We start from the raw sequence: 9,943 nt of genomic DNA, 5'->3' as shown, positions 1-9,943 counted from the left end.
TGACAATGCAAGAGCGCGGTGGATCGGGGAAATATACAAGAAAAGAGCACAGAACGGCGGTTTTGAACTTGCGCTGTCACCGTTTAACGATTAGGATAGTCCCAGTCTTCTGAGTCTTCCCATCATATACAAGGAAGTGCTACGTGATTCGCCTTCACGTAGGATTTTTCTCGTCCTACTACACGGTGCCTTTCAAATGTCCCAAGTCATCGTATGTGCCATTGGCAGGAAGACGCCACCGGCGTTACTCGGCGTGTGTCATCACGATTGCGTTCCTGTGTCACAAACTCGAATCGTGTAAGGATATTTATTTCGTCTTCAGGTCGCGTTGGGGAAATCAGACTGTCGTGAATTCACAGGTTGACAAGATCGTTGGGATGCGAGCACCTGTACCAACCCAAGGTCGGAAATGACTCCCATCACATTGATCTAAAACGGAGGAATGGGGATCCCTGGGTGGCGCAGTGGTTTGGCACCTGCCTTTGGCCCAGGGCGCGATCTGGAGACTCCGGATCGAATCCCACGTCGGGCTCCCGGTGCATGGAGCCTGCTTCTCCCTCTGCCTGTGTCTCTGCCTCTCTCTCTCTCTCTCTGTGACTATCATAAAATAAAAATAAAAATAAATAAAAAATAAACAAAATCTTAAAAAAGAAAAGAACACCTGAAATGTAAGAATGGGGGAGGCTTTGGAGAGCATTTGCAGGGCCCTCTGACTTCCAGATGAGGAATGGGAAGCCCCTTGGTTATTGTGCTGACCCCCAGGGGGCCATGTCCCTGCTAGGCCACCCCCTTCCGCCTCCCATCCCTACACCAACCTGCAATGTTTGCATCCCTGACTGAGGGTGGACACCTGTGAAGCGCATCATCGATCTCAGAAAAGGAGCCTTTTCTGCCCTTTAGAGCAAAGAGTTCTACTCGGCATGAAACATATAAAATTCCCATTTGCATACACGATAAACCCCAATATTAGAGGGATGGGTTCTGGCTTGGGGGAAGACCACTTACAACCTGACTCTCTCCTAGGTCAATGAGCCGGGGCAGAGAGTCTCCCCAGGACACGGTTTCCTTGCAGAATAATGGAAGTTTAGCCACCAGACAGAAAGTCAAGACAGGGACTTCTGGTCTACCCGGGAGACTAAGGTAACATTTTATATTCTTTTTTTTTTTTTTTGGTTTTTATTTATATTCCAGATAGTTAACATACAGTGAAATATTATCTTCAGATGTTCGATATAGTGGTTCCACAATTCTGTATATTACTCGGTGCTCATCACGACATCACCTGTTTCCCCCATCCCCCCCATCCACCTCCCCTCCCCAGCAGTGTGTTCCCCAGAGTCAAGAGTCCATTTCTTGGTTTGCCTCTTTTTCTTCTTCGTTCGTCTGTTTTGTTTCTTAAATTCCACGTATGCGTGAAATCACATTGTCTTTCTCTTATTTCACCCAGCGTCATACTCTGTAGTTCCGTCCACGTCAATGCAAATGGGAAGATTTCATCTTTTCCGATGACTGAGTAATTTTTCGTTGTCTGTATCTCCCACATCTTCTTTATCCATTCATCTCTTGATGGACATCTGGGCTCTTCCCATAGTTTGGCTACTATGGACATGGCTGCTGTGAACACTGGGGTGCAGGTGCCCCTTCAGATCACTGTGTTTATATCTTTGGGGTAAATACCCAGTAGCGCAATTTCTGGGTTGTAGGGTAGCTCTATTTTTAAGTTTTTTTTAGGAATATCCACACCGTTCTCCAGAGGGGCTCCACCAGTGCGCATTCCCACCAACAGTGCAAGACGGTCCCCCTTTCTCCGCATCCTCGCCAACACCTGTTGTCTCATGAGTTGTTGACTTTAGCCATTCTGACAAACAGCAGGGAGGCGGGATCTCACTGTGGTCTTGATTTGTGTTTCCCTGATGATCCGTATTTAGTTTTTCCTTACAATCAGCCGATATGTCAATACATATCATGAACGGTCCTGGAGATGTATTTATTAGTGTTTTATCACCGGCACTGTTGGAACCTGATCTTAACCTTCACTGTTGGAAACTTCCATCCTTCCCTTCATCTCGTGTGTCCCTGGCGGCCGAGGACCCGGCAGGCTAGGGACCAGGAAGGGACCAGAGTGAAAAGATGCACATTGTCATCTGGGAAGGTCTGGAGACCCGGGGGTGAGCCCTGCCTCCCTCCGCGCACTGCCCGGGGCTGGCTCTGCCTCCATTACTTTGTTTGCTTCACGCCTCCTCAGCCTCTCATGACTCACTTAGCTATTCCCCAGATTTTCTTTTCTGGACAGCAGGGGTCGGACATCTATGGGCCCCATCCCTATAAACAACGTGGAGCTCAAAAGACAACGCCGCACTTAATAGTCCTGCTGGTTTTAATAATGACTCCATCCTTGCGTTTTGATTACCACCAGATGGTCACAGGCCGTGAGGCAAGGCCGGCTGAAAACCACCATAAATCCATGTGAGCAATGGGGTAGAGAGACACCGGGCTTTTACAACAGGGAAAACAAGAGGCCAGCCTGGGGTCTGCATCTCGTGGGCCCTAGGTTGTTTGTCTGGCACTCGTGTCCTCGTGTCCAGCTGCCTCAACCATCCAGTGCTGCTCTGCCTCTCATCCCGCGGCACCACGCGCTGACTTTGTTCATCCTCCTCCCTGGTGGAGAAGTGCCTTTCATCTGCTCGTCGGCTACCCTGGTTCTTCATACGCCTCCCACCCTGCTGCGGGTTGAGCCGTGTCCCTCTGTCTTGCAAAAATAATGCTGAAGTCCTAGCCCCCAGGCTCTGTGAATGTGACCCTATTTAGAAATAGGGTCTTTGCACGGGATCGCGTGGAGGTGAGACCACGAGGGTGGGCTCAAGTTCAGTATGGCAGGTGTCCCCATAAGAGAAGAGACAGAGGTAGAGATAGACGTCCACGGAGGAGACATCCCAGTGAATGCACAGATGCATAGGCAATGTCATGTGGACCTGGGGGCGCAGATGCGGTGTTGCATGCCCCCCCCCAAGCTGAGGACCACCAGCAATGACTGGCAAACACTACAAGCTGCGGAGATGCATGGAACACGCCCCCCGAGCCTCCAGGAGGAATCACCCCTGCCCACACCTGGCCTGCAGATCTCCAGCCTCCAGAACAGGGACAGGACATGTCCGTTGTCCTGTGCCCTCTGCTCTGTGGCACCTGGTACGGCAGGCAGCCATGGGGAGGTCACTCAACGCCCTGACATGGATGCCACTGCTCCGTGAAGCCTTCTCTGACATGGCTGGTGGAGTAGGCTATGTCTCCATGGGTCTTCCCACATTGTTCAGACCGTATTTCCCTGGAGCCAAACCACTTGTATGAGCAAGGCAGCCAAAACTAGCGAGCTCGAGGGGGGTCCCTCATGGCGGTGGTGCTTACTCATCCGTCTTCCCAGAGGGGCCAAGCTGTCCATCACTGTGGCCGATGGCTGCAGAGTCGCATGGTGCGTCACCCTAATGGACTCTTTTTAACTACACACGTGCTCTAGTTCCATCTTTTCCTGAAACGAGCACCTCACCCTGTGGCCCATCCCTTGCACACGTGCCTCTTACACTGGCTCCTGCTTCCACGGGACGTGGCATGCGTCCAGATGAACCATGTCGCCATCACTAAAGAGGGCACTGGCCCGTCTCCTTCACTCCCTGTGGCATTGGTGACACTCCAAGCGGACTCCATGCTAAGCAAAGAGCGCGACACAGGGCTCGATGTCACGACCCTGAGAGCGTGACCTGAGCTGAAATAAACCACGAGTCGGACGCTTAACTGACTGAGCCCCCGGAGACGCCCTGTGTTGGTGATTCTCACTTTAACATTCAGTCTTTCACATCCTCGGTTGCCGATGCTCATCCACCCACGCTGGCCATGCTGTTTTTTCTTCTCTTTTTTCTATCTTGGTGTGAAATTTGCATTAACATGAGCAAACTCAAAGTGTGCAGTTCAGTGGCGTTGAGCACGTGCGCCGTGTTGGGCAAGCACCACCTGTTGTGCCAGAGCATCGCCCCAGATGGAAAAACCCTGCAGCCGCATCAAGCAGCCCTCCCCAACCGACGTCCTCCCACCCCTGCGTGCCAGTACTCCCTTTTCCTCTCTGTGCATTTCCTTATCCTAAGCACTGTGTGTGAGTGGAACCATACGATGTGCGGTCTTCTGTGTCTGGCTGCTTTTATTTCACGCTTTCAAGGTGCATCCACATTGTAGCATGTGCCAGGGTGCCATTCCCTGTTCACGCCTGAGTAATAGTCCACTGTGCGGACAGACCCCGTTCTGTTCATGTCTTCGTCCATCCGTGGACATTTGGGTTGTCTCCACCTTTTGGCTGTCGTGAATAATCCTGCTATGAACATGGACGTGCTAGCTTAGATTCAACATCTGTTCCCAATCGCGGGGCTATGTATTTAGAAGTGGGGATAGCTGGGTCATAGGGTAACTCTACGTTTTAACATTTTTTGGTGCTGGCAAGTAGTTTTGATCACTTTTCCACTCCTGACGCTCTGGTCCCAGGCTGCGGTCTGGTCCTATTGCCTTATCATTGGCCACATGCTCATATTCACGGTTGCCATTACCTCCCAAACCCCGTGTGTCTGTGCGATCCCAGGAACCCCTTGCCCGCAAAGCCGACTGGCCCTTTTGGGTCTTCTCCTGGCCCTAGAAGAGACATTGTACATACTCAGTTCCATAGTCTGCCTTGAGATGGTCATCTGCCTCACCTTCCAAATGTACTTCCTGCCTTGTGTTCCCGATCTTGGCCAATGGAATGCTTGCCCCCCCCACCCAAGTGCCTCATGGAGGGACTTGGAGGTCCCCCTTATGTGCATCACTAATTTCTTCTCACAAATTACAGCTTCTGCATCCCAAATGCATCTCAAGTCAACACATGTCTTCCAGCACGTCATCATGGTGCTGCTGTCTCAGTGACGACCTTTTCCATCTTTAACTCCAACACCTTGGACCATTCCAGTACCTTCCGAGGTGCTTCCCCGGTCCTGTGTCCTCCAAGCTTCCAGTTAAGGAGCCATTCAGGGGCATAATTCCAAAAGCACATTCAAAACCCATGTCTCCATGTTGGCCTCCCCAATGAGGCAGCTGATATGGCCGTCGTTATTCACGCACCTGCCTCTAGACCCTAGAACACAGTGTCGTCTAGGATGGGTGTTCCAACACATGTATGAGCACATGCACACTATTTATATGGCTCAAAAGGACGTCCGGCATCAAAGCAGCACTCACACCGCAGGGAGATGCATTCATCCTTCTTCAGAGACGTTCAAACACCAACACACAATTCCAATTTATCTTCAACAAGCATCCCGACCCACTTAGCTCCCGTTTTACTCCCGGCTTCGGCGTGAACAAAGTACCGTCTACACATCTTCTCTTCTGTACAGTCAAGACGCGAATTTCTGATCTTCATTTCCTTTCTGACTTCTTTATTTCCGCATTTGGAATGTGTCTTTTAAATTAAGTTTTTTTTTTTTTATTTTAATTCCACCGTGGTTAGCATCCTGTGGGATATTAGTTTCGGGGGTACAGTCTCGTGATGGAACACTCTCATCCATCACCTGGTGCTCCTCACGATAACCGTGTTCTCCATTCTGACTTTTTACACACATAGTGGCGCCATGTTATTCTGCTTTGGTGATGGATGGCAAGTTTCTTGTATCATTTTCTTCACAAATCTTGGCAAACCAGTTTTTAAAAATTTTTTGAATTTATTTATTTGAGAGAGAGCACACACAAGAGAGAGCACAAGCAGGGGGAGAGGCAGAGGCAGAGGGAGATGTGGGCTCCCCGCTCAGCGGAGAGCCCAACTCATGGCTCAATCCCAGGACCCTGAGATCATGACCTGAGCCGAAGGCAGACGTTTAACTGACTAAGCCACCCAGGTGCCCCCAGCAAACCACTTTTATTTAAAATCTTGCTCCATCTGTCTGGACTCTTCATTCATTCATTCATTCATTCATTCGTTCGTTCAGCAAAGTCAACTTTTACAAAGTGACCTTGGATAAGAATCGAAGTGCTTTCTTTGTGAAATGCTTTTGCTTGTTTTGCCTTTTTTGGTTGGAAATCTCACTTTGTCTCATTCGTAGGAAGATTTACATATTCTTGGTCTTCTTGTCCTTTGCTATCTCCCAAAGCCTTCAGTTCTTTGAGGGCAGAGACCGTGGATTGTTTGCTTCAAACACCCACACGGTGCTCGGAACCTAATGGTGATAATTGATATCAGAAAACATGGCAGCCAAACGCAGGAAGAGGGCGGGGCTGGCATGGCAGGGCTGTAATCATAACGCCGCGGGCTTTAGTCATGATCCATGATGTCCTGGCTGTGCCCATGGTTCTCCCCATTCTCCCAGGGGTCCTCATCTCCTCCCTGCCATAATGACCAAGCTATTTCCTGTTTGCATTTGCTGTTCAATGGGAGGACCGTTCCATCATCATCATCATCATCATCATGGCATCCAGCGTCCCTTGTCATCATCGCTGGCACTACACACCCTTATCTGAACACCCAGGCGCTACCCCTCCCATCTCAGCAAGATGTTATTTGTCACTTGCCGGTGGACAAAACGTGGCACCATGTCAGATTCCGGATCTAAGTCACTGCGGGCCCTTAGATTCTTGCTGAGGCCAATGGTTGGGGGCGGAGGAGACGCAACCACATGGGTTTGTGTGCGGTTTGTGTCAGCCACACTTTGCAGACTGCGGTGTTCTCTCCACCAGGAAGCTGGCAAGTATGGCGGCTCTGTCCACACTTTCTACCTGTTTCTCCAGAAATTTGTGTCCTGACAATACAGCTGTGCATTTCACTTTTTTTTTATTAAAGATTTTATTTATTTATTTATTCATGAGAGACACACAGTGAGAGGCAGAGCCACAGGCAGAGGGAGAAGCAGGCTCCATGCAGGGAGCCCAACGTGGGACTCGATCCCAAGACCCCGGGATCATGACCTGAGTTGAAGGTAGATGCTCAACCCCTGAGCCACCCAGGTGTCCTGCAGTTCACATTTTTTTTAAGTGTATAATTTGAATTTCGAAGGGGAAGCAAGAGGCAGTGGGGATGGGCAGGACAGGAAGAAGAGGATGGGATCAGATTCCTCAAAGAATTTGTTGGAGAATGGGACTTGATGCTCATTTGTATATAAATATGGCATATTTGTATATAAATACTATATATTTGATTATAGCTCAGACCTCAGTCCAGTGGGATCTTCTAAGATCTGGGTTGTCCATCAAGACTCCCAATGTGTACGTATACGGAATATTGTTGAGTCTTGAAAGAGAAGGAAGTCCCGCCATTTGCAACAACATGCATGGACCTGGAAGGTGTTATGCGAAGTGACATGAGTAATGCACAGTATCACTTGCACTCGGAATCTAAAATAACCAGACTCAGGGGACCAGAGGCTAGAATGGTTGTCACCAGGAGCTGGGGAAGCAGGATGAGATGGGAAGATGTTAGTCAAAAGGCGCAAACGTGGGCAGCCTGAGTGGCTCAGCAGTTTAGCGCCGCCTTCAGCCCAGGGCGTGATCCTGGAGACCCGGGATCGAGTCCCACATCGGGCTCCTGCATGGAGCCTGCTTCTCCCTCTGCCTGTGTCCGTGTCTCTCTGTCTCTCTCTGTGTGTCTCATGAATAAATAAATCAAATCTTTAAAAAAGGTGCAAACGTTCAATGATAAGATGAGTAAGTTCCAAAGATCTAGCGTCCAGCATGGCGAGTCAAAGTGACCATGGGTACGTTGGTGCATGTGCCCCGTGTTGGACCCAAGGAAGCTACTATACACTCCAGGGTGCAGGTTCAGGTGTGGACGGGTGTTCGTAGCTCGTCTGGGTGAATACCAAGGACCAGATGCATCTGCCTTGTTGCAATCACATGAGCCTTCGTGGACGAACTCTAGGGTCTCGCGTGGGTGTGGGATCCTTGACACGATCACAGCCAGCAGGTGGCGTTTCTCAGTAATGGCGGTCATGGGTCATCGGTTGGGTCTTCATAGGTAAAGACATCGCCCCTCAAGCACCGAGCTGGCTGGAAACCACAGAAGAGTCTAAAGACGAAACCCACAAGGGTTATAAGAGCACGATCCCTGGATGTTGCCCTGAAGGGGTTGGAGAACCAGTGGCTGGTGCGAGTCAGTTTTCCCTAATCTCTGCAGGAGTGCGGGCCGCCCACAGGGAGATCCTCCCCAAAGCACAACTGGGGCCCCCACCAAGAAACACCACTTGTGTCCGCTCCATGCCTGCCACCCCATGAAACTACGCTCAAGACCACTGGGCGGTCTGAAAACATCCAAGCCCCCGTTAAGGGGCCCCCCGCCCCGGCGTTCCTGAGAAATCTGGCTTCGTGTCAGCCTCAGGAATGCCCACCGCCAAACCCAGAGAGTCGTGCGGCAGCTCGTCGGAAAGACAAGCCAGCGCACAGAAGACACATGCACCGCAAAGGAGGAGACGCCGCAAACAAAGGGACACAATCGGCAGGCGGGCTGCGGCGAGGGCCCGGCGGTGAAGGCCAAGACCGGCCAGAGGAACGGGATATTTGCACAGCTTCGGAAAACCTCCCTTGAATCTTTCTATAAAGCGGAATTTAACACGCCGAATGCACCAAGTCCGCGAAGCATCCCGAAGGAGTCCGGTTTCCGCAGGCGAAGCCGGGCAAGCGCTTTTAGCAAGCGGCACAGGCCTCCTCCCGCGGAGACGAGAACCACGAGCTCTCCCAAGACGTGCGGAATATTTGCACCTGCAAAGTGACCGTGACAACGGACGGAAGCACGCAGCCGTGGCATCCGGGCAGGGCTTCCAGCTCCCGGGTCCTGGCGAGCGCACGGTATTCATTTCTTCCGCAGCAGGGTCGCGTCCATGAGAGAGGACCAGGTCCAGGGCCGCGGAGGGCAGGACGCGAGGCTTCGGGGACAGTGACCGCGGTGACCTCACCACCTTGGGGCTCTCATCGCACCCGCGTGTTGGGGCCACACCGAAACGCAGATTGTCGCCATCGGAAGTCATCCTGTGACCTCCAGGGCGGGGTGGGGGTGTGTGCTGGCATCTGGCCGCGGCGGGCTGTCAATCACCCAGCTCCCCTCTGCGGCTCCCCTTACGACCCAAGTCCCCTTGGACTTTATGCACATTTTTCACTGAGAGCAAGGGGCTGCTTCCTCTGCTCCGCCCGCGAGCCTCCCGATGTCTCCGTGGCACCGACCATTGCACACGCGTGTTACTTCCTGTCTGTGGAACTCCCAGGGCGGCCTGGGTGGGCGAGCCGCACTCTTTATTGTGGGTTTATTACGTTGTGCAGGTGCCAGCACGTGCTGGGGACTTGATCCGTGACCTCCAGCTTCTGGAGGTTAACACCTGCCGCTTTTCATTTATTTTTTAAGATGTTGTTTATTTATTCATAAGAGACACAGAGAGAGGCAGAGACACAGGCAGAGGGAGAAGCAGGCTTGCACAGAGAGCTGGATGCCGGACTCGATTCTGGACCCCGGGGTCATGCCCTGAGGAGCAAGTGATGGGTGACCTGGGGATGAGCAGGTGATGGGTGACCTGGGGAAGCACAGATGGTGGGTAAAGTGGGGATGAGCAGGTGCGCTGGGTGACACAGGGACCAGCAGGTGCACTGGGTGACCCGGGGATGAGCAGGTGATGGGTGACGTGGGGATGAGCAGGGGCACTGGGTGACCCGGGGATGAGCAGGTGATGGGTGACCTGGGGATGAGCAGGCACACTGGGTGACACAGGGACCAGCAGGTGCACCGGGTGACCCGGGGAGGAGCAGGTGATGGGTGACCCGGGGAGGAGCAGGTGTGTTGGGTGACCTGGGTGCCTCTGGATGCTGTCCAGCCCGCAGGTGTCGATGCACACGTAGCTGCCCCCATGGGATCACACGGTGTTTTCCCTGCCCCATGACCCCGTTCAGCCCCGTAGTCCTG

At 52.1% G+C, this 9,943-nt stretch overlaps 1 long non-coding RNA gene across 2 annotated transcripts in view; it reads left to right on the top strand.

Moving 5' to 3' along the window:
• Nucleotides 1-987: 987 nt before the first annotated feature.
• Nucleotides 988-9,943, top strand: part of LOC129517728 (uncharacterized) — a 29,817-nt gene continuing 20,861 nt past the window's right edge. For both annotated transcript variants that reach the window (XR_008666089.1, XR_008666088.1), the window contains exon 1: nucleotides 988-1,140. This is a non-coding gene — a long non-coding RNA (uncharacterized LOC129517728). The remainder of the gene's footprint in view (nucleotides 1,141-9,943) is intronic.

This window comes from Nyctereutes procyonoides, unplaced genomic scaffold (genome assembly GCF_905146905.1).
Source record: "Nyctereutes procyonoides isolate TBG_1078 unplaced genomic scaffold, NYPRO_anot_genome, whole genome shotgun sequence".
In the NCBI taxonomy this organism is placed as follows: domain Eukaryota; kingdom Metazoa; phylum Chordata; class Mammalia; order Carnivora; family Canidae; genus Nyctereutes; species Nyctereutes procyonoides.
The sequence above is the reverse complement of the archived record's forward strand: the minus strand, read 5'-3'. Positions and strand labels throughout refer to the sequence as shown.